The sequence below is a fragment of the Typopeltis vanoorti genome, chromosome 25 (genome assembly GCF_054136105.1).
Source record: "Typopeltis vanoorti isolate ZY-2024b chromosome 25, IOZ_Tvanoo_1.0, whole genome shotgun sequence".
NCBI lineage: Eukaryota > Metazoa > Arthropoda > Arachnida > Uropygi > Thelyphonidae > Typopeltis > Typopeltis vanoorti.
Genome location: NC_143573.1, coordinates 60454758 through 60481528, shown reverse-complemented (window position 1 = coordinate 60481528; position 26771 = coordinate 60454758). Strand labels below are relative to the sequence as shown.

The 26771-nt window shown below is 34.2% G+C and overlaps 1 protein-coding gene across 2 annotated transcripts in view; it reads left to right on the top strand.

The window, feature by feature from the left end:
• Nucleotides 1-428: 428 nt before the first annotated feature.
• LOC150092777 (uncharacterized) overlaps nucleotides 429-26771 on the top strand; it is a 67111-nt gene continuing 40768 nt past the window's right edge. For both annotated transcript variants that reach the window (XM_090414732.1, XM_090414731.1), the window contains exon 1: nucleotides 429-523. The gene's annotated coding sequence lies outside the window, so the exon portion shown is untranslated. The remainder of the gene's footprint in view (nucleotides 524-26771) is intronic.

Here is a 26771-nt window from a genome sequence, read left to right as displayed (position 1 = left end):
TTCAATACTTTAAATACAGTTGCCCATCTAGCTGTCTATGATATTCTAAGTCTGTCTTCCTTCATGTGCGTAACACACACACACACACACACACACACACACACACACACACACACACACACACACACACACACACACACACACACACACACACACACACACACACACACACACACACACACACACACACACACGTACTGAAACGAGCCAATAGCAAGTGCGCGCGACATGCGTAAGTATCTTGCGCACCTCGTAAAGAGCGCTTCGTCGATGACGACACCAGTTTAATTCTGTTCGTATCTCTTCGATTGCTGCCGACAGAAAGAGAGAAAAAAAAAGTAAACAGTCGAGAAGGACTTGCTAATTAAAAAGTGCCACCTGTGCTAGTTCGAGTGAAACCTATAAAAGCAATTCTGACCATTCAGAGAACCACATTCAACTTCGGTCTTGGACGTAGCACTCCTGCGGTGGACGGAGTTTGTGTGTAATCGTTTTGCGGTCGACTGGAAAAAGATCCAACCAGGTAAGTGAAAAACTTTCGCTAGGTCAAGTGAACGAAAGGATGAGATTTAAGAACACTCCTCTGGTTAGAAATCCTCTTTATAAGTTTGTAAATTGCTTTTGTACTCTATTTCGTCTTTTTATTTTGTTCTTGCTTGTTTCATTATTTTCAACAAAGCTAAAAATGTAGATGTCAGCATTTTCAAAAGATTTGATGTTTTTCTTGCTGTTTTGTCTTAATATAATCCTTAATAATAATGTTTTCCTTTGACGAAACTTGTAACTATGTAAGTTATGAGGATTGTTACAATAATAATTCAGTTTACAGTTAATAACAAAATAGCAATAACAGTGAAAAACATGTTTTGCGCATGTTATTCTATTGGCAATAATCTGCAAAATAAAAGTACTATTTTTATCTTGGATTTTCTTGGGAATAACATATCAAAATTAGTATATAATCAATACTTATAAAATGAACGGTATATTGTCGTCAAAAAAAGAAGTGGTAAAGATACAATAATATATTTGGGAGCTCAGTGATAACAATGAAAACTGAGTGTTTACACTAGAAACGTTAAACGTAACAATGCACCACGCGTCTCTTGTTTTCACGACAACAATTAGAACAGAATATAAATATCATATATCAAACAATTGCCAAGAAATAACGATAAAAATTACGTCATTCCAATAATAAATGTAATATTATTAGCTTTTATCATGACAAAATCAATAATTAATTTTATTTCTCATCAACACAAAACATATGTCTCGAAAATGTTACATTGCAATCACTGCGATAAATATTTGTTTCTCATTGAAACTTCAGAGCGGTAGTGCTCTACCATTTCTGGGATTGATTAACAAGTTCTTTGTGCAATACCGTTTCATATGTTAACGTAATAATGGCGCTAAGGTTTTTCTATTAGCATCTTCTGAGAAATTAGTTTTAATTGAAATTGCAATCGAGCCTACTGGTAGGGAGGAGGAGGTATATCACAAATACAAATAGGCAGTAACGTTTCTGATACAGTTTCTTATAGTAAATCACTTCAGCATAGTAATTTGTTCTGTATTAGAAAAAGAAAATGGAAGCTAATATCCTTACAGACGAATTAGTAAATTATACTTCTTTGTTTGCTATTTTAACTATTTTTCTCTGAAAATACCAATAAATATGTTTGAAATGAACGGGCATTTATTTGAAAGCTTCAAAGAAAATGTTTTGTTTGTTTGGTTATTAATTATGGTCTTTTAAATTTTTTTCGAATTGTCGTACTTCACGCATTCTAAATTTGTTTCTGAATAAGGGAATTGAAAATGATCTCTTTCACGTTAAGCAGAGGTGTTAGGCAGTGATGCATCATATAAAGGGGCTTAAGTACGTTCAGTCGTTCGATGTTCAAACTTGTGTATTATTATTATTATCATCATCATTACGTAAATAAAGAAGCACATCACTGCATTCTCTGAACACAATTTCTCACAAGGCCCGACAATCTAAGAAAATTACGGGCCTTTTAAGATTTTCCTTTCATTCAACTTCAGTCCTCTTGTAAAAGGGCAGAGTTCCTCATCGAGATGCGAGAGTCATCTACCAACATTCGACCTGAACGTGCATACACGTTGAAGAAAAAGGTACTATACTCCCACTCAAAGAGACCACAGCCTTAATATGTTGGAAAAAGCAGCAAAATGAAAGAAATAGTTTTGATTATAATGTGCTATTAAAAGAAGGATGTATCCCCTACGGCATCGGACTTAGCTGAACAATGTTCCCATTGATTGATCTGCCGATATTATTTTTTTTTTCTTATAACTCTACAGTTCTGTCAATTTATTTTGACGTTTTCACAATACTACAATGAAAATTTATTTAATATTTTTTGAATTGTAAAAGTTTTTCAAATTATTTCGAACTCATTCAAGGTTTAAACTAAGATAGATGTTGCTAAATGGTTTTAATGCTCTTGCGGTTCTTAGAGTTAGATTCAAAGCCATCCCACCAAGAGACAAAAAACTTCTCTACGAGCTTTTATACTACAGCTAAGATAGCAAGACACGAGTTATCTCCGCAAACCATACAAACCAGTTAACAAATGAGATTAACAGATAAATCCTGTGTCATAACCTTATTTAGCTATCTTTAAATATATTAATTATAATCCTATGAATTAGTGCAATATTTCCATACTCGTCTTATTCAATATTGTTGCGTAAGCGCGGCGAATATACTTTTATTGGTGTTAATCTTAGCATTGTTTAACTTTAATGAAGTGACGCGTTTTTGAGAGCTTAATAAAAACGAAACTGTAAAGGCCTCTTTTTTGTAAACTGTAAACAACATACAAAAGCATGAAATGATTTGAGACGCGTTTTTCAATGCAATTTTTTCTCAGCAACATCATTACGCAATGATTTAAAGTCAAATCCAATTTTTTCTTAAAGAATTTATTATTGTCATTTATAGCATGTAATATTATATCGGTTCGATGAAAATTCATCGCGAAAAGAGTTAATCGAAAGACAATTCATCGAAAATGCAATTCGTCGAAAAAACAATTCATCAAAAATTTTAACTAAAATCATTAAATTGATTCAATCAAAGCTAAATTGCTAATATAATTTAGAAACTTTTTTCGAAAATGTTATGATAAAAGTGATTCATTTAGAACAAAAACCGAACCCTTCAGACAGCTTCTACTAATTCCACTAAGTCAGAGAGTTATTGTAATACATAATTTGGTGCACACATTGTTTTTTGTTGCCCCCGCATATAGCTGAATTAAAAACTGAACAGTTCAATATTTTCTTGTAAACGTTTCAAAAAACGAATCTGAATCAGATCCACTATTTGAAACTTTTATTCATCCCATAATAATTCTATCTGAATTAATATGGGATGAATAAAATTCATCTCATAATAATTGCTGTATTGAAGTCCCATACTAGTAATAATAATAATGGAACCTGAGTAGGCTGGGCTTTTCCTTCCGGAAACAGGCAAACAAATCAGTCCTATGAACAGACATGAAACAGTTATCGGACAAGAATGATAATAGGAAACCATATTCTTCTATAATTATTCCCTATTAAATCAGCATTGCGTTTTCACTCTGCACGGTTCAGTATTTATTCTAAATGGATCACTTTTATCATAACATTTTCGAAAATTGTCGGTGAATTTTTTTTTTTTATGAATTGCATTTTCGACGAATTGTCGTTCGATGAATTGTTCATTCGATTAATTGCCTTTTCCATGAACTATCCAGATACAATTATATCATATACCCCTGTCTTCTACTGAAATGATTATTCGCGTTAATAGCAACTGGGAGTGATTTGACAAATTTTAGTAATGATACAAAGCATCAGATTTCTTTGCAATACGTACTACAAGAAATTGATTGTACATGCTTAATGCACAATCAATGGAAGGAAGGATGGAAGAAGGAAACGCATCTATTCTCTTGCTTTATGTTAACTAGATCACCAGTGTCGATTGAGATATGACCAGCTACTTCACTTTACTGCCAAGTAAAGTGAAGTTTTGATACTCGTACTAGTTTTATCGAAATGGTACTTCACTTGTGCAGTACCATTTCAAGAAAACAAAACTTAGGACTCAGTCATGAGTCCTAAGTTTTGTTTTCTGGGCAGTCACTTAGGACTGCCCATCCTACCCGAACACTACTAAGAAATGTTTTAATGTATCAGAATGCTATGAGACTTAAGTCTAGATCACTGTCTAGATCTAGATGAAGTATGCCAATAGCTTCATATACATCTGTGATGATAAATTTTGATGATGGTAATAGGTAATGTGTGAATAATTCTACAAGATAATAATAGGTTAAGATATTTTTTTTATTCCTCGGCTTCTAAGAATCTTCTGTGTCCATGTTTTCTTCTCCTTAACATATCAGACTCAATGGTCTACTCCTTTGCCAGTTAAGTTTCTCTCCATTATCTTAATCAGTTAACAATGATAACGGATATTTCTCTATCTAATTTGATAATACGTTCTCTGGCCACATTCCAGGATGAAAAATCCTTAGACCAGCTAACTCGCATTCAGTTGAAAATTCCTTGTAAAGATTCTTCGCATTCTAGACATAATTCGAAATTAGATATTTCTAACTAAACGGTGTGGTTGCTGTTTATTTCTGTATGGAGAATCTTAGAATTAGGACTTAAAATCATAAATAAGAATTTGCAATATATTAAAAAAATTATACTTTTTTGCCTTAGAAATTCATTAAGCTATGCAATTATTGTCGTTTCAAGCAATGTTATTAAAACTTGTGATTTTAGACATTGTTATGCAACAATATAATTACTACAATGGGTTTTGTAACACATTTATGCTGATAAATAACTGGTCTCTGGTGAGCATCGACGAACAATTAAGCGAAAAGCAATTCATCCGATGGAATAATCGTTCACCAAGTAATGAATTGTAAGGAATTTTCTTCAAAAGATCAAGTGATCTTTGCAATTAAATTAAAATGCGAAATAGATTTACTAAAAGCTTTCGTATATATCAGATAGAAAACGGTGTGACTTCGGTATGGCATCAAATGATAGGCAATGAATATATCTGGGAAATTTGTTTTTTCTCTTTCAATTAGCATGCTTACAACAGACTTTTTTCCGATTCTGATTATTTAATATGTTTATAATTCGTACTGAAATTCAATTCACAAGTTTAAAATAACTTTCTATACGTGTATTAAATTTCAATATAATCTAAATTGTGGAATACGTAGCATCTTATGTAATATACAATAAATACTTTATTACACTCTGTGTTATTTTAAATTTCAGCGTTAACATATATATGATATGATATGATAATTAAAAAAATATGATAACATAATTTTCTAATTATCATTAAAATTTTTGTCATTTATTAAACGTTTATGTCCGGTATGTATTTCTGAATATTTCAACCAGACTAACAGTGTTGGATGCTCGATTCATGTTGTATTACGTTGGGTAGCGTAAAATTATCTTATGCGTTGAATATACAAGATGCGCATGCGCCAATTTGTGATGAAAGATAACCAAACCTGATTTAGGCTCATACATTGTTTCCTGTTATATTAATTAGGCATTGTTTAAATATTTTCCGATACTTTGGAAGCTCTGATGAAGAAACTAATCAATGTGGGCTAATTTCAGTAAACTTCGATGGTAATTTTCTCTGTTGTATGTCTTCCATTAGTCCTGATTTTTTCCCCTAATATACGTATAGAAATAACTATACGTACATTAGGGAATACGTGTACAGATGCTCTTGACATCCGTATCTCTCCTGACTTCCCGGTTTTCCCCACATATGAAATTCCACATGAGCAACAACTGATATCCTGATAAATTCTCTTGATTTTTAAGCAGTTAATCATGGGATTGAATTGAATTTGACCAAACTTTCACAAATTATAGATCATTGTTCTTTTATTTATATCGTTATTAAAATATAGTTTTACATTTTGTATTAAAAATATTTTATTAAAACGTATTATGCTAATTATATTCTATGTATTTCTATCACGCTATAACTCCTTTTGCATTACTGCTATAAAATGCACACGTCTTTACGGTCCTTTTACAATTCACGAATTGACAAGAATGCTTAGTTTTTGTGAACTTAATGTAGATGAATCAGATGGTTATTCTTATTCCGTTAGTTAAAGCCATGCACCTTTATTTCAAAACCTCTATAAGGTTCTTCGAGCCGTAGATGGAATTAGTCGTCATTACTACATTCCATCGAGTCACTCTGTCTCTGCCGATAACGGCCGAGACAGAGTGACTTACGCCTTTTAAAAAAGGCTTAGAACCATTGACAGTCATGTAGTCCCTCACATTTTACATGAAATTCAAAACAGCTTTTTATTGTAAAATAATTGTCACTATACAATGTACATACATTGCATTATATCATTAGAACGGATAAAGCTAAATTGCAATTTCGTTTACTTTTTTTTCTATCCAGATTTTATTTTTTTATAATACTTTTATATTTATTTTTAAAATATGAGTTGCTGAACTAGTGAAAGGTTTTGAGATATCTTAACAGCATCCTATGATACATCTTTAAGTTCTTCATGACGCTTCTATATGTAGAGGATGATATTATAAAATATGCAAAAAATAATTATGTGACGCCTTCATCGCCATGTCTATTCACACCGTGTCGCGTGAGCAATACCAGAGATCCTTTTGTAAATAAACTCATGAATAATGAAACGTAATGCTTGAAAAATTATCTGTATATTGTGTTTCGATTAACTTGAGTTCGATAATTTCTTTTTTGAATCCCATTATGAAAATTTAAAATTCAAAATTTTAATAAGTATAAGGTTCACGATATTCGGATAACACGTCGTAAAAATATCGATTTCTAATTTTGTTATCGCATTCCATTTGAAGATAGTCCACATCATTAACTTTTGAGGTTATGTTAATGATAACCCCATCCACAAAAGGTTGGCAACCTGTAGCACATTACCCTACGGAAGACTAACACTGAACCTATATACCAGGTCACCTATACTGAAGTCAAACACTGTGATATTTATCCGATCCAAGCCTCAAATAAACAAGATAGTGATAATTTCCTGAAGTGTGAAAATCATACAAGGACTGTCAAATTCTCAAATACTGGAAATTAAAAGAAAATCTTGTTGTAGCAAAATTAGTTGGTGTGCATATACTGCTCCATTCAGGTTGGTTGATTTCACTAAAAATAAACTCTTTTGTTGTACTAATTTTCAAAGTTAAATGATATATAAATTCCAAATTTCAAATACACTACTCAAAACAATTGAAGGATATTTCAGTTTCTGTCGGATAATTATAAAATTCTGCAAATAATTATAACTATTGGGTACTTTACGCATGAATAAATATTTTTTACTTATGGAAAGGGTGTAATTGATGAGATATTGTTTAAATAACCGATGTTTATTACAAATTTAACAATTATACATTTTTGCGTGAAATAATTTTAACAAGAATAACAATAAAAATAGCCCCAAACTCTTTTGTTAATTTTTAACAGGGGTTATGGTCTCCATTAACAGCCAAAACAGCGGTACATCTTGATTGCATGGACCGTGGACCGGATAAGATGATTAAACAGTTCTTGTGAGATATTTCCCCACTCTTCTGGAAGAGAATTTCGAGCTCTTGAAGCTATCATGGTGGCACCAGTCGAGCAGAAACACCTACCTAGTGCATCCCAGGCATGTTCAATTGGATTACAATCTGGTGAACAGGCAGGCCAGTCCATTCGTTCAATACCTTCTTCCTCAAACCACTCTTGTACCAAATTTGCACGCTGTTGACGAGCATTGTCATCCATAGAAATGAATTCTTGGCCAATTGCAGCAGCATATGGACGACCTATAGGTTTCAAAATCTCATCGCGATACCTTTGGGCTGTTAAAGAACCGTTTCTGATAAAATAGAAATCAGTATGGCCACCTATACTTATTCCAATCCATACCATCAAACTTCCACCTTGATGATGGGGTCTTTCACGAACAAACTGTGGATTATTCCTTGTTCCACTTTCACGTCATATCAAGATACGTCGGTTATCTGGTTGCAGACTGAACATACTCATCATTAAAAAGTATACGAGCCCAGTCCTCATTTGTGCAATTGCGGTGTTCCTGTGCCCATATTCTTTGGGCTCTTTTGTGATTTGCAGTAAGTGGATGCAAACCATTGGTCTTCGAGCATATACACCTATGGCATGAAGACGATTTCGAACATTTCCCGTCTCCAGAAAGCGATTCCAAAGTCGCGAAATTACGCTTTGAGCTACACGACACGCTTCAGCGACAACTTGCTGCATTTGTCCAGCTTCTAATCGACCAATGGCTCTCCAAGCCATGAATTCCGGGATATTATGTTGCTCTGCCATTTTTAATAAATTAATGGATGGTAGGTGACAAAAGTTTACGATTGAAGTTATAATTATGCACTGTGGAAGTGAGCGCAACAAGCCACGCTTTTATATCCCCCCCCCCAAATGCTAATACGGCTAAGACACGTTTCGACAAGTCTTAACATGATTTTTTACGCATTTGCGTATTCTACACTGTTGTATATTAAGAATATTTTAAAATAAATGTGTTACATTTGTTAATTATTTTTATAACTTAACTTTTATAAATTACAAGAAAACCAAAATATCCTCTAATTGATTTGAGCAACATAGATGCGACTCAAATGTTATTCTGCTAGAAACTGTAATTTAAGAGATAAATGAAATCCTCAATGAAAATATTTTTTATGATAATTCCGTTTAGTAGAGCCACAGCCAATATTTGAATGCAATTCTATAACAACCGAAAGTCGTTACTGAATGTGAAATAAACTCATCATATCTTTTGATACTTAGCTACTAATTAAAGTTGCCTGCAGCAATACGATGGACGAAATTCTGGTTAACGTCATCATTGTGTTTTTAGTGAAGAGAAGGATATGAAAACTATTCTTGGTATAACCGAACTGTGTATATGATGGCAGACTAAACTGAATTTGAGTTGTTCAATGTTGTTCAACAATCCCAAACGTAAAATGTAGTGGATGTGCGCTCATTGGACACCGATCATTGTGGCAGAACACTCCTAAAATGAATAGGAATAATGTTGTAGCATTTATTTCTAATGATTTACGAAACCGTAACATTACTCTTGATGAAGTTTAGCATTAAAAACAAAAACGCACGAATGTCATATTTTAAAATTACTAGTGTTATATAAACCTGTGAATACCAAAACCTGAAAAAAAAAAACATGTTTCTTTCAAACAGTATCACCCAAGCGTTCCCTAAAATCAACAAAATCTCCATGGAAACGAGTAGAGTATTTGCGGTCAGATTCACAAGACATTCGCTGTCGGAAAGGCTGAGGTACGCTCTGCACTAGTTTTCTCAGCACTAATTCGTCGCCTGTGTGTGTGTGTGTGTGGGTTGGTTGGCGGGTTGGTGGGTGTCATACCATATGACCCCGGTTAATATAATGTCAGGTCATATGTCCTTATTGCTACCTAGATAGAATTCCAGCCAAGGTCTTAATTACAAACGAGCGTCGCTGCTACCGACTACATGGCGGAGGGCTCTACTAATCACCGTAATTACAGTAACTAGTTTAGTGCAATAAATGATACTGTAAGAATACGAACTTGTTTTATTGTTCAGTTAAGACATAATTTCGGAAATGAAACTTCTGCTCAATAGAATAACATTGCGGTTTGTTGATAACGAATACGTTGATTTAAAACGTTGGCTTAGAAGTATGCATGACTTCTTCGTTTATTGATGAAATATTTGGGTATGCAGACAAGCTCTTCCGCAAATGAACTGCTAAGACTTATAATACTTGTAAACTAATGCTTCTAATCTCTTGAATTTTAAAATGCTAACTGACACCTGTGTGTGTGCGCGCGCGCGCGTGTAGATTGACTTCTTCCTTATTTAGTGGAGCCAAGAAAAATTTCAAATCGGTTATAAAAGAGAACCTCCTTAGCTCAGTCGATTTCGATGATAAATTTGGGTGGAAAAACCTAAGTTTGAATCCCGCCTAGAACGAGAAAAACCGGAAAGTGAGTTATATATATAATCTCCTAGTCGCTTATATATATATATATATATATATATATATATATATATATATATATATATATATATATATATATATATATATATATATATAAGCGACTAGGAGATTAAGATTTGTGCTGTATTCATCCTCATGTATCCGATGTGTTTTGAAATCCTGCATGACATGATGGGGTCATAGGTTTTTGCGTAAGCGTAAAACAGAACATGCTACACAAGAACACTAATTTTGTTTTCTTAGTTAAGTAGAATTCTTATAACTGTTGATATATTCAGATCATTCTAGACCAATTGTCGTAATGATAACAAATGTCTAGCTTGTTGATTACAAATTTCAAATTCTGTAATCAAAATAGCAGCTTCAGCAGACGCTGCGTGCCTTGTGTTGCAGTAACTGGGATATATCGACAGTCAGCATATTATTGCGGTGTGTGTGTGTGTGTGTGTGTGTGTGTGTGTGTGGATTTTGCTTTTCGTGCCGTTAGACTTCAGACCAATTTATATTAAGAAACTTCCATGAAAGGGAGAACGCTAATAAAACATAATAAACTATTCTATGAACATCTTTGAACATCTAAAAGAAAAATGTGGTTATTTAGAAAGAAGATTAATAAAATGTTTACACTATTCACGTCAGAGATTTATCCTTAAAACCGACACTTATTTTTTTTTACTTAACGAAACGTCGTTACAAAACAAGACCAGAATTATTTATTTCGATGGTCTCAAGAAAGATGGTTTCCACATTGCAGACACGCAAGATAAATTCTCACTTTCAGAATTAGAAATTTTTTTTTGAATGATAAAAAGTGATATCCAACATAAATTGTTATTAATACTGTCAAATCCTATTATGAAACATTTATCTGCTTTAACCTGCTTTCTTAACAAAATAAAAATGCGTTTATCAGCCAGTTGTCTATCTTGTTAACATGAGATGATGAAACATCTAACAGCAAGTGTAGGCGATGGGCACATTATAAACGTAACTCGTTGTGATAAACCATTTTAAAACTGCATCAATAATTGATGAAGAGAACACATCCCAGGTGTCATCCAAATTACGATAGGCAGATATAAATCATGTAATGCATCGAATGGTTATTTAGAAACCATCTTCACCTAGAAATGTCTTTGTTGAAATCTGACAAAACCAATACTGCGAACGATGACACGAAAATAGTTCTTCCAAGCGTTTCCATGACAACTTTAATAAAACATTATTATTGGCATGGAATGAGTAACGACATCATTTTATACATGAAAGTCTAATGCGAATATTTTCTTGATCTATTACATGCTGTCATCATTCTTGAGTGTTACAACATCAAATTTCTTACATTTATTTTTCGAGTTTAGTAGTTAGTAATAAACACAAGTTTTACAACAGAAATAAAACTTATTTTATATACAGGTTAGGACATCCTTATTAAGTTCTGACACATAACCTTAACTTTTTTAATATTCTGTTTTTAAATTGCTGATTGCAAATCACAATGCACATTACCTGTACAATCATGTACTGAACATATTCTGAAGGACTGTAGTTTTTAAAAAAATAAGTTCAGTTGACTTTTCATCAAAACAGAATCTCTGCAGTTCTTCTCACTCACACTTTACTCAAAGTCATCATTGACAGTTTTGACTTAACACATTATTTGAATTGTATGTGTAGAGTTTAATTTCAGAATATCTGCTGGCGAGAATATTCAAACCCTTGGAGGGTAATGGATGGCAGTGCTGTAGCCAATGAAGTTCTAACTGAGGCTCGGCTATTGCTGTTATCCTCCGGCCACGATCAGAGCTTTAATAGCTCAATAACACCTTATCTCTATACTGTCCTCTACAGATAACGGGGAGGATGAAAAGCATTCTTGCTTCGCCCCTTTAAGCCAGTCCTTTTAAGGACTTACGAAAAAAAAGAAATATTCTGTATTGCAAGGAAAACATTCAAATATTTTATCTGTTTTTTTTCTTCCTACAGTGCGATTGATCTTTCGTCAGTTCGCATTACGAAAAATCGTTTTTGATCATCTGATGCAATGCACAAAGATTTATGGCACTGGTTATATGATCATTTATTGCACGGATGTCCTTATTTGTGTTACTCATATTGGACATTAATGAGAAAGCATCTGGTATTCGATGAGGATCACAATGAAGTCTCTTTTTTTTTTCAGAAAATATGAATAATGATTTTTATGATCGAGAAATAATTATTATTTAATTGTCAACACCCAAAAATTTCTATGATCCAAAACCCATTTATCTATCGTTCTGTATGTAGTAATGGCGCCTGTCTAATATTCCGTTTATGCATCCAACTGCTCAATATTTTAGAATTTCCTGAAATGTCATAAAGATCATTCATTATACATAGGTGTATTGACATTTTTTGCAGGATAAAATGCTAAACGCTTTTTAATGGTAAGCAACGCAGTAGAACTCCATGATGAAACGTAAGAATTTCCCACATAGAAAAATCACAATTTTCTATGTGGGAAAATTGTGATTTCATTACTTAATGGTAAGCCACCATCACCTTGATAACTGCTGATTTGAAAGGCTTGAAAAATTCGATGTTGGGTCTCTAGAATAGACTAACTCTTATTCGGCCAATGTGCGATAATTTTTCGACTTTTCTCCTGTGCGATTCACATAAAATGATAAAGCCATTAAAAGATTATGTTTAGCCACTTGGGGAAATCTTAGCAAATTATAATTATGCTACAACCTATGAACCTTTGTAGCTTTCTTCTCTCATCGATACATGTTACTACTCAGCATGCTATAAACTGGGAGATAGTTGTTCTGTGACCTGAGAGAAAATGAATTTGGCTAACTGAAGAGAAGACAATGAACTTTAACGAATCATTAAAGAAATAGAATCCTCTTTAATTATAACGAAAGGTTTACTGCTATGTTTTAGAAATCAATGAAGACATGCTTCTCTAGACAGAGGATTTGCTCCATTCAGTATTAGCGGAACTTCTGTGGGGACATGTTTATTTCTTATTTTGAGAAGGGTTAACCAGAAAGTGCACAGCTGCTGTTTCTATTGCTTTATTCACCATTTGTTCTTGTTTTTTATGTTTTTTTTTCAATTCATACTTTTTATTCATACTTAGCCTACGTATAGAGATGTATTGCATTCATCTCGCTTTCTTTTCCTTATCTTGATTTACTGCAATTTTTCTGATAATCCTTTCAATTAAGCATATTTTCTGTCTTCTGTCATTTTCTTTAATCGACTGGTTGAAGAATTAATAATTGTGCATCCCTAATCCTCCGTATAACATCTCGCGTTGGACTCTCGTAGCACATTAGTTTACAGTTTGTGATAATATGCAGCATCCTTCCATTAATAGTTCTTTGATTATTAGGGAGTTTTTATTTCTGTTTTTTTTTACGTGTGATTCCTTCTTAACTCATTTCTTTAAGTTTTCTTTCGCTTCATCTTAATATCTCACCCCTCATATTATACATAAGTTGTCATTCTCTGTTGTTATGAGCATTTAAATCAATTTATAAAAATTTAATTTTATTTTAATCATTCCTTATATTAAAAATATACTTTCGTGAAATAGTAATCAATACAATATATTGAAACATAAAACCAAGAAGAGAACAGAGAAATTGTTTTAATAGAATTGATGAATAACCTCGCGAATCGATGCATTCCTATTTGTTATACAAGGACAGCTGGGAAAGACCAACAGAACATATATTTACAAAAAAGATGGAAACCAAGAATGGTATATTTATTGATTGTTACCAAACAGATATATAGTTAGCGCTGTGATTGGTTCATTGATTTCATTGTTTCATCAATGATTGTTTAAAATGACACGTTTATTTGTATCAAATATATAACGTTATGAGCATTTTCTATCATTTGTAGGTGAGAGGGAGGTTCTTAGAAATAAACATATCTGCAACCACGTGTTGTGTGGTGTTGCACGCAATTTTCTAATCCGTTAATTTTGCTTATATTTCCAAGAAACATCGCTTATACTCTGAGGAATCCTACCCATTCAAAGCGAGTACCGGACAATCAAAACATTGTAATCTCTTTCTCAATGCTGTGACGAAACTAAATGACTCAAGAATCGATGAGTGGGATTAAAATGTACAGAATTAAGCGGTTGCCTTTGTTTATTGTGCTAGAATTACAGATAGGCTTTCGGAAATTGTTGACGTAAAAGGACTTACACGCAACATTTCAGTACCACCAGAATATGGACACAATTTGCCTTTATGATGAGACATTCCAAGATATAGATGCAAGAAAAAAATAAAGTTATCCATAAAATGTCATGTGACAAAATAAATCCTCCGGATCACATGCACGTGTACTACCTATTTATGAGATTACTCTTCCCTGTTTATTTATTTATTACTTTATTTTTCTCTTTTTTTGATTTCCCACTTCCATCTACGGATTTTCTGGAAACCATAATTGGAATCTTTAGTTTTATTTCTCTTTTTTCTTAAGCGATGACTCTCAAAATATTCATTTTAGTTCTACGTCTTTATTATTTCATTTCTTATCCTCACTTTTAGGCATCGTTTGCTGATGTGGGAGTATATATATATAAATTAGACTTCGCAGTTTACTATAGTTTAGTTTGAAGCATGTAGTAAATATGCAATGGTCTACAAATCCACAGTGGATTATTGCTTCTCCGTGATATTTGTGGTTGTGAAATCTAAGGAAGCAATTCGTATAAATCAGCATTCTGTTTACCCTACAAGCCTGTAAAACACGAATAGTTGCGTTTCGGATTGAATTGGAAATTTGTACGTCTTGTTTAGTAATTTTTATCCTGCTGTTTTAAAAAGAGATCTAAACCTTATGAAAATGTAATTCACATTACAGACTAGATGACGTTTTCCACCAAAAAAAAAAAAAAAAAACAGATTTTTGACTGGAATTACTTCATCGCTTCTTACTATGTTTAAGGATCACTAGTTAAATGTGAAAATGTATGCTAAAATAAAAATATTATCAAAATAAATCGCCAATCAGTTCTCAATGATTTCGGCGCAAGCTTCATGTCATTTATTATTGTTAAGAATAAGGAAAACACACCATTTAAACTCAATATTAATATTTCTTTAAATAGTGGAAAAGTTCTTGCTTCATATAGTGAAAATATATTATGAATTCATCATTATTTTAAATCCAAATATTTCTAACTTAATTAAAGTTTTTGAAATTGGCTCAAATCCGAAACTGTAACTTCAAATATTTGTAAAGACAAATAAAAGCAACTAAATTTGGTTAAAAAAAGATATATATGCGAATAAAAGTGTTAATCCCATTCATACGTTATGTCTCTAAATAACCACAAAAATTTATTCTTCCACTGTAATTTCCTTAACCAGTCTTCCTGGAATGCTATTGTCCATCAATGCAATACATTTGCTAATGTTTACCTTGTTTTTTTTTGGAGGGGGGGGGGGCTTTTTACTTGACAGTTCTTTTAAACACTTGATACGTCTCTCCCTGTATTCAAACTCAAATCTTTAGAACAAAAGCTCAGTGTTATCCTTCTATAATACCTTTACAGCATCTTCAGATTTCATTTGCAGTTTTCTGGAGGAAAAAACCTCTGCCTCCGTATGAGACTGGCTAACTCACCTTTAGCCTAAAGAGACCAGATAAAGATTCCTAGCGTCTTTCCTACCAAAAGGCTATTCGTATATTCAAAATATAAATTATACAAAATTCATCTTCTTATATAAATTACATAAAATTCATCTTCTTACACACGTCCATTTCTGAGTCCACTTCATTGGGTCCAGCTTTTTATTTATGTGCATTTATGCCATAAAACGTAAGCCTTTATATATATGTGTAATTAATTTCTTAACTTGGGGATACTGTATATTAGGGTTACCAAGTAATTTTATAAACTTGGTTATTTTAACTCCTAATCCCAAGCTATGCAAACAATTAAGTTGCGCCTGAAACATAGTTCGAGTCTAAAGATGGTATAACACCAGGACAACTCATTGTAAAGGTGGGTAAAGCTCTGATCACTATTCTTCGTATTTTCCCATAATGTAAAGCACATCTCACTAGGAGATGTATACTGACCCCACCCATAATGCATTGCAGTATACATCTTCTAGTGAGATGTGCTTTACATTATGGGAAAATACTAAGAATAGTTATCAGAGCTTTACTCACCTTTACAATGAGTTGCCCTGGTGTTGTAACATCTTTAGACTTGAACTTTGTTTCAGGCGCAAACTTAATTGTTTGCATACTTGGGATTAGGAGTTAAATAACCAAGCTTATAAAATTACTTGGTAACCCTAATATATATATATATATATATATATATATATATATATATATATATATATATATATATATATATATATATATATATATATATATATATATATATATATATATATATATATATATATATATATATATATATATATATATATATATGGAGCCTAGAAAACATGTGTGTGTGTGTATGTGTCCAGGCTCCATGCTGTATCGCCTTTCAACAAAATACCGTACTTAATGTTTTTATCATTACATTTTTTTAATCTACTTGAATACGCTATGCGCTACTGTTAGAAACGCGAGGAAGTTGTTTATTTAAAAAATGCCAAGTCGTTCTGTATTATATGCACAAAAGATGTCGTTAATGATGTGGTATAGAGATATACTGTTGATGAATTCTTTCGTACAGGATCGGGTGACTTTTTTTTTTTCTAAAAGAGAGGAAAGTCCAGACGAGAGTTTCCTGTGTTAGAAGTTTCTTTAGAAAATGAAATCAAAACAGATTTTTTTCTTTAAGAAAAAATTAAGTGGAACATCGCATCCTTGAAGTACATAAAGTCGTGTTCTATATATAAATATAATTTAGAATGCACCTTAATGCTTATGTAAAAAACAAAATGGAAAAGAAATGGTTTGCACAATATACTGCAGAAATTGATATAAAATTGTTATCTTTTTTATCAAGAATAGAGAGAGAAGTTAAACTTTAATGGCAATTCTATTCGTGTCTATTAAATGCTCTTAGACTTCTTGCATCTCAACATCAACTACTTGGTTTTCGGAGGTAGAGAGTTAGCGATGGGATTATTTCTATGCGCTAATATGAACGGGATATTGCCTTTCAAAAAGATACGTAAATCATTTTCCGTATATTAAAAATAATGGGATAATAGTTTGATGTTATGTCATTAATGCAAACAACTTTAGGCATGAATTTCCATAGCTTCCGAAATATTGGTAGTACTAGAAAAAATATAACTCTTAAGATAAACTGTTCATTATCGTACTAATTAAAAGACCCGAACTCTTTTCATTACTTACAAAGGAGTCTAACATATAATAATAACTAAAATTAATAATATATTAATCAGTGCACGAAGTAATAAATAAATAGTTATTTATTTACAAAATAATATATTACGCATTTATTCTGCTTGCCGATAAAACTGAATTTGTTTATCACTTTAATACTTACTACACGTGTTCTACAGTTTCTGTTAGAGAAGACGTAGACAAATTGTAATCATATTTAAACATCATTCTAATATAATAACTTTAGCGTTTTTAAAATATCAATTAAATCTAAAGTTATCTTTCGTTAGAGTGTCGTGTTTGTGCGCATCCAGAAATCACGTCAGTGAAATCCATTCGAGCGTGTTGAGTATTAAACATAAGAGCTGCGAGAAAGTCCGCATCTCACTTCTTTCAACTGGAAATTTACTTATAATCTTCTTTCCTTTTTGATAATATACTTATGCGTTTTAAGATTTACTTAGCTTCGTAGGCGTTGAGGTAGCAAGTTCTGAGAAATATTTTCGTAAATTCTTATATTTATAACTGCGAGAAATCTTCATATTTTTAATGTTACATCAATCCTCCGATAAAGAGCACTTACTTCAGGCAAAGAATTGACGTTCTTCACGCTTTTCATTGTAATAGACTGAAGAATTAATTTTTACAGTATGATAAAGATAGAAAAAATAACACTAAAATAAAATTAATAAATATTTTTGATTACATGTATTTGTAGCCGAATCTGCGGCATTTATGAAATGAAAACACAGACTAGTTACTTATTTTTTCTCATTGACTAACATTTTTTATTTAATTTAAACTAGTTTCAAACAAAGAAATGTTGAATCTCTTATTCACAAAAAAATTATTATAAAAAAAACACACGTAATGAAGTAATTCCAAACAATCATAAAAATCCTTGTTTCGCATTTTAATTAGACTATTTTAATGGAGAAATCGGACAAATAATTCGAAATAATGCAAAATATGTTACAAAGAATGATAAATTGTCGAATGCAGTCGTACATACTACGTCACAAACAGTTTTGATTCAATTGTTGTAATAACGAATAGCATTCTTATTTGATTACTTGCTATTCGTTATTAAAACAATTGAATCAAAACTGTTTGTGACGTAGTATGTACGACTGCATTCGACAATTTATCATTCTTTTTAACATATTTCGCATTATTTCGAATTATTTGCCTGATTTCTCCACTGAAATGGTCTAATTAAAACTAAACTTCAATAGATTCCGTTCACTCATAGAAGAATTGTTATTTTATGCTTACAGACGGATGGGACGGACTCAAAAAAAAAACTAATCGAAGAGCTACTTAAACTTTTTTGCCGAAACATACCTAATAAAAACTGAAGACTTCCCAGTCTCTTTGAAACCGCAAATACCAACAACAGTTCATGTCCGTAGAAGGCAGATAATTTGCATATCATACTCAGTTCCTAATACAAAAGAAGTCTACACCGTAATCAGCTAATGTACCTGGAACAATATTCAAGCAGCCAGATTGGTTAGGTTAGCTAAGGTAGAGTTTTTAAATGTAGCCAAGACTTAAACAATATTTCAAAAGCTCCTTCCAAGACTCTTTTGCAACCAACGATACTTTATCCTTTTAAGGTTAACCGTATTTTTTTGCTTCTGATGAAAAAAATGCATATGTCTATGCGTCCTTTACTCAAGCATATATAACAAAGAAAGTCGGTCTCTTTAATGATAAACAGAATTTTTTAAATCAACAAATAAATTTGCAATATTGATTTGCATTATTGATTTGCATTATTGATTTGCATTATAAATACAAATTAATATAAAGCTGGAATTTCTAAAAATATCATCTGATAAGCTATATTTTAAAAATATTTGATAATAATTGTAAAGCAAGAAAAATAAAATATGAAATACAATGGAAAAAATTAGTTTTTCTTTATGTTTGATGAATATTTTATTACTTTTATATAAATACCTTTTTATATTATATATCTATTTTACATATTATATAAACGCAAACATATTTCGCAAGGGAATTTTGTAATCAATCGACTGTGAGATGCGGTGATTGATTTATTCAATTCAATACCCTTGGAGGGTAATGGATGGCAATGCTGTAGCTAATGAGTTTTAACTGAGGCTTGGCTATTGCTGTTACCCTCCTGCCATGATCAGAGCTTTAATTGCTCAATACTACCTTATCCCTACACTGTCCTCTACAGATAACGGGGAATATGAAAAGCATTCTTGCTTCGCCCCTTTAAGCCAGTCCTTATAAGGACTATTTCGCAAGGGGTGAAGGGTGAGAGTACGAATCCACCGTGAGATACGGTGATTGATTTTATATGAGATGCCCATATATAGGGTAACGGATGGCAATGCTGAACCAGTGAAGTTTAACTGAGGTTCGGCTGTTGCTGTTATCCTGGGTAAATGAGTTCGCTCTCTTAGGTTTTGCCCTAAGGGAGCACTTTGAGTCTCCGGGGAAAGTGTTCTCCGGCACGGCCCGCTGAGGGGTACTTGCCGGTGAATTATTTTCCTCGGAATGTGAGCGGTTCTGCTCGGTACTCGAGTTTCACTGAGTAGAACCAACGCTGAGATTTGGACGGTCTTTCGCCCACGAATGAGTGGCCTAGAGATCGTCCGATATTTTTGAGATATCACCTTTACTTACATACGGTGATTGATTTTATATGAGATGCCCATATAGGGTAACGGATGGCAATGCTGAACCAATGAAGTTTAACTGAGGTTCGGCTGTTGCTGTTATCCTGGATTAATGAGTTCGCTCTCTTAGGTTTTGCCCTAAGGCAGCACTTTGAGTCTCCGGGGAAAGTGTTCTCCGGCACGGCCCGCTGAGGGATACCTGCCGGTGAATTATTTTCCTCGGAATATGAGCGGTTCTGCTCGGTACTCGAGTTTCACTGAGTAGAACCAACGCTGAGATTTGGACGGGCTTTCGCCCACGAATGAGTGGCCTAGAGATCGTCCGATATTTTTGAGATATCACCTTTACTTACACATACGGTGATTGATTTTATATGAGATGCCCATACTGAACCAATGAAGTTTAACTGAGGTTCGGTTGTTGCTGTTATCCTGGGTTAATGAGTTCGCTCTCTTAGGTTTTGCCCTAAGGGAGCAATTGAGTTACCGGGGAAAGTGTTCTCCGGCACGGCCAGCTGAGGCGTACTTGCAGGTGAATTATTTTCTTCGGAATGAGCGGTTCTGCTCGGTGGTCGAGTTTCACTGAGGAACCAACGCGGAGATTTGGACGGTCTTTCGCCCACGAATGAGTGGCCTAGAGATCGTCCGATTTAAGCCAGTCCTTATAAGGATAAGGACTATATATTTGTCAAGTGGGAATCATTGAGAGTGTGTTCTCTGCTTTTGGCTTTTGATGTGAACGGACGTATTGTTTTAGAATGAGCCTGATTACTTTGTTTACAAGGTTTTTCACGAAATGCGCATTGCACTGGCGCAGACACAGTTTGTTTCACACTGTCCCCGTCTGCATGAAACATGCAAGCGGTCTAATGGCCGGCAGGTCCCACCCGCAATGAGGACCAGTGGTGGATTTATGGTTTTATTTAGGGAGATAGGATTTCAATGTGTGGCCAAGTGATTTCGTGACACTCCTTTTGCCTACTGTAGGACAGCTAGTTGTATTTTATTGCTGGTAGACACCCCAGAGTGTCTACGGGATTTGCTAGTGAACCCTCAAAAGTCCACAGGATTATCTTTAACCTGCTCAGGACACCTGAGCAGGTTAAAGTCTTTACACATTTCTAAATTATTGTTGTCATGGCAAAGCTTCTGAATGAGGCCAAATTCGAGAAAGTATACATGGAATTCCTCAGACTAGGAAAGATGCTGAATGATAATTGGCCGGGAAAAGTCAAGCTCTTTGACACATTCCCCCCCTCTCAGCAGTCACAGAGGGCAATATGAATGACATAAGTGAAGAGCCAATAACTCTGATTCAGTCAGAGTTATCAGATTTTGCACACTTCCCAAGTATGGAAGATGCTACATCCCAAGACAGCAGTTATCATACCTTGGAAACAGATACAGAGCTCCAAATGATCAAAAAGAAGAGTAAAATCTCCAATACCAATGTGGAAGAACCCAAAACAACAGGGATGAAAGCACTCAATGTTCCTAAAGAAAAAATACCATCAGTCATCTTAAGGGATAAGGAAAAATGGATCCATGTCTCGTCAGCCCTCGGAGAAACCTCTCATTTTTATGGACCAAAAACTCAGATGAGGGAGTTAAAATACAACCCACTACTGTCTCGGATTACAGACAGATGACGGACTAAAAATAACAACTGAGCCACTTAGAAAGAGGGCATCAGCTGGACAGTGTCATAGATGCCAAAGGTTCGGGCACACCCAAAAATTATGTAAGTCAGCCCAGGTGCTTGTAGTGCAGTGAGGGACACCAGACCAGCACCTGCTCCAAGCCAAGCACTACTCCTTCCTGCTGTGCAAACTGCAGAGAACTTCACCCCGCCAACTACAAGGGATGCCCTTTCAATCCAAAAAATCGAGGGTCAGCAAACGCTAATCTTGTTCCTCTTCGTAATGACACTATAAGCAACCTAGTGGGCCGTCCCCCAGTTCGACACGCCTCACCTTCAACCACACAGGAAGGAACACGACCCACAACCACGATCGAAACATATGCTGAGGCTGCAAGCAGTGAGTTACCTATATCTTTCTAGCCACGATGCTGCAGGAATTCAGCAAGACAAGCCCTTCACCATCTTCCAGAAAGGGATTCCTCCAAGGCACTCAAACCATTATAACAGCCATCTGTCATGAGTAAAAAATTTAAACCCAAGTCTCTCATGATAGTGGCATGGAATGCGAATGGATTAATGAACAAAGGTCTTGGAGCTTCAAGAATTTGCGATTCGTCTCAGTGCTGATATTATCCTGATTGGTGAAACACACCTAAGATCAGCCAATAACCCTAAAATCGGTGGATACACTATGTACAGAAATGACAGAACTGGTGCGAGAGGGGGAGGCACTGCCATATATATTAAGAGATACCTGAATCATAATACAATAGCCAACCCTCAAATCGTAAACCTCAAGGTGACAGGGGGTGGAGGTACATACCAGCAATGCTGGCAGTCTCAAGATTTATGCTGCTTATATGTCCCCGACCATTCCTCTGTTAACAACTGATCTGAACTCCATATTTGGACAAAATGATTCCATAATAATAGCAGGAGACCTCAATTCAAAACACACAGCTTGGCACAGCTCTACAATTAACCGCAAAGGCTACACACTATTCAACTACGCAATGCTGAACTCTGCAGTATTGACAGGTCCCACCGAGCCCACTCACTTTAGCCCATCAGGTAGCTCAGATGTGTTAGACATCGTCATTTTTAAAAATATACGATACCAATTCAAATTGGAATCAGTCAACGAATTATCTTCTGACCACAGTCCCATAGTGCTTAATCTAGGTTCATCAGATCAATTCTCTCCTCCACACACATTCATACCTTGGGATAGGTTGGCCAAGGTCTTTCCAGATTATATTGGTCCAGTATCAGTAAAAAGGAAGAAATTGACACAGCAGTAAATAACTTAACCATACAAATTCAGAAAGCAACAGAATCAGTCAGGCAATGCACTGTCTTCCACACAACCAACCGCATCCCAGAGGAAATCATGGATCAAATCAGAGCATAAAATAGAGCCAGAAAGAGATACCACACACCCGGACCCCACAAGACAAAGCAATCCTGAATAACCTAAATAGACAAGTGCGTGAAACTCTTCAAAAACAAAGAAACCACCAATGGGAATCCAAATTTGCTAACATCAAGACTGAAGATCACTCCTTCTGAAAATTCCTAAGAGCCATCCGCACCAAAATGCAACTCATACCCCCTATACAAACAAAAAAGGGAACAGTTCAAAAAGATGAAGAGAAAGCTGAAGCACTAGTAAATAACCTTGAATCTCAATGCAGTCCATCTTATACAAATCTAAATATCAACCTTATGCACAAGATTCACCGTCCTGTTAGGACAACTTTATGGCAGCACACTGTTAATGCTGAACACATCACTCCGACTACTCCGGTTGAAGTAATAAATATCGTCCCTAAATAATAAAAAGGCTCCAGGACCTGATGGCATAACTAACCGAATAATAAAACTACTCCCAAGAAAGACCATAGTTCATCTCGTCAATATTACCAATGCAATTTTCAGATTCTAGCATTTTCCCACTGCGTGGAAAACAGCCACCATCGTGCCACTGAAGAAGCCAGGAAAGACCCCTCACCTTCCCGAGAGCTATAGACCATTCAGCCTAGGAAAGGTAACAGAGAAAGTGATCCTCAGAAGACTACAAGCAGAAACGGATAGGTTAGGAATTTTGCCTGACGAGCAGTTTGGCTTCCCCAAGGGCCATAGTACAGCTCAACAAATCCACAGGCTAGTAGAAATCATTAGGAAAGGTTTCAATTGGAAAATCAGTACTGCAGCCATCTTCATCGATGCAGAGAAGGCGTTTGACAAAGTTCAGCTTTCCAAACAAGTTGATAAAAATACTCCACTCATACCTGAAAGACAGATATATGCAGGTCAGGATCGGAGAATCGATTTCGTCCAGACGCAGGGTCTTCGCTGGAGTACCCCAGGGCTGTCTTCTGGCCCCTCTCCTGTTTTCAATCTACGTACGTAGCAGATATCCCTCTGAACCCGATAACAACATTCACTGCATTATATGCAGATGATACTGCATTAATGCAGATGATACTTGCCATTAATGCAGATGATACTGCATTAATGGCAAGATCTCTGAGCCCAAAACTGGCAACTAAAAGATTGTAAACCAGTATACATGTATTAGAGAGATGGCTGGCGGACTGGAGGATCCAAGTTAACCCACAGAAGAGTTCAGCCATACTGTTTACAAGGAAGAAAATCCACAGTATGGAGGACATTCATCTTTTGGGAGTTAAGATTCCGTGGCAGAGCAAACTCAAATATCTCGGAGTGATCCTCGATAGAAAACTTCTATTCAGCAATCATATAAGACACATTACTTCAAAGATATCCAAGGTCATAGCCCAACTCTACCCTGTAATCAACAGACAAAGATAATTGAATACACAAACAAAATGAACAATTTACAAGATGTTGATTCGGCCGGTCATCACTTATGCGTCCCCCGCATGGAGCCACACCGCAAATACAAATATTCTAAAACTACAGAGATTGCAAAATAAGGGCCTGAGAATGATTCTGGATGCCCCTTGGTTTATCAGAAACACCCAGATCCATAGAGAAGGTGGTTGCTAGTCATTACCAAGACTAGCAACCACCCAAACCCGTTGATCAAGGAAGCTTCGGAATATAACGAAGCGGAAAGCTACAAATATAAAAGGCCAAAATATATCTTAAGTACAGCTGAACACAACGAATTTCACTGCCCTCAATGGGTGAGCATGTGCTCATAAACAATCCATTCAAAGTTTTTCATCTCAGACAAAGGAGAATACGAAAAGCAATTTTGCTTCACCCATCTAGCCAGAAATGTTATTCGTAAGTTTCTTTGTCTAAATTCTATTTTGATACTTTCAAATTTCTCTACGGATTGAATAAAAACTTAATGGATGTTGACAAATTATTATATAATTTGTACCTAAAATTTATGCACTAATGACATCAAAGATTTGAAGAGAACAATGTTTTGAGAATAATTCATAAATATGATATTTGCAGTTTCGGATTTATTTTAAAATAACTGGTTGTCTATTATAAAATCTATTCTCACTGTTGAAAGACTGTGTCATCTATATTAATGTAGGAACAAAGATTTAAATTGTTGATCAAGAGAGGAATAACTTAATAGTAATAAGCATCAAACATTCTGCTATTCAACAATTATTGCAATGTAAAAATTGGTATTTAATTTTTAATTACTAATTTTATTTTTTCAATAGGCACAACGATATGTTACAATGGACGTAGGTCCTTTGTTTGATTTTATTTGAAAGCGATGTAAATATTACGCGAAAAGAAACCATTGACTATTCAATGACATATTCCACTATGTATAAAATATGGAAAAGTTGGAAACCCTTTGACCTTAGTTTTCGAAGTCGGTTGCGCTTTTTACTGTTAGCAATAAATAAGCGGAATATAAAATAGGGAATATATTATTAATAGTTAGTTCTGTTTTGTGTATAAGTCATATTTCAAATAACTGCGATTTTTTCAAAGGCGGACTTTATGTTTTCTAGAATTTCTGAAAAACAATAATGTGATTCAGAACAATAAACAGTAAAAATTCCATCAAGTTTTAAACAAAGTCATTTCCATATGAGAAATTTAGGGATAAGATTCCTTATTTGCATGAAAATGCGAAAAATATGCGTGGCTGTCCTATTTAAATACCATTCAATAAAAATAAATACGGCACACCTATTAATTTTCCACATAAATAGAACTTTTTGGTGAATGCCAAACGCTCATCATTCATTAATAGTTATGTAATAAGCACGCATGTCCCTATAGAGAGTTTTTTTTCTCTTTAATACAAAGAGGGAAACAAATCACATCTATAACCTCCAAAAGGTCCTTTCGTATCAGAGAACGATGAAAGAACTGAAACTGATCGTATTTATTTCAGATAAATTTCTTAAATTGTAAGAATAAGTGAAGTAATAAAGCTTTATTCATTTTAAATGCTAGTTTTTAATTGTTTCAATCAACAAATAAATTTACTATATTGATTTGCATTATAAATAGTCTATAAAGTTTAATTTCTAAAAATATCATCTTATAAGCTATATTTTAAAAATATTTGATAATAATTAAAGAGCAACAAAAATAAAATATGAATTACAAGGAAAAAATTTAGTTTTTTTTATGTTTAATGAATATCTGATTAATTTTATTAAAACACCTTTATATATTATATATCTACTTTTATATATAATGGCTTTTAAGGTGCGATTATCGATAACATTGGTATCTGTAATAAATTACGGGTAACGGGTACCTAAGAACACTAAAAAAAAAACATTCTGGTGGTTGATAGATGAGCTACTTCCTGCGGCTACCTACCGATTCTTTTGTGGAAATAGAAGTCGAAGGAACTTGATCGTAAATCTTATTTGTGATAATAATTTGGAACCTTGTAACATAACGAGTCTTTTAGTTGAGTACGTTACTTATTCATGATCTCGTTTGCCGGAGCGTGAGTTGGAATCAGACCAAACAATCATACTGGATTAGGCGACAACACGA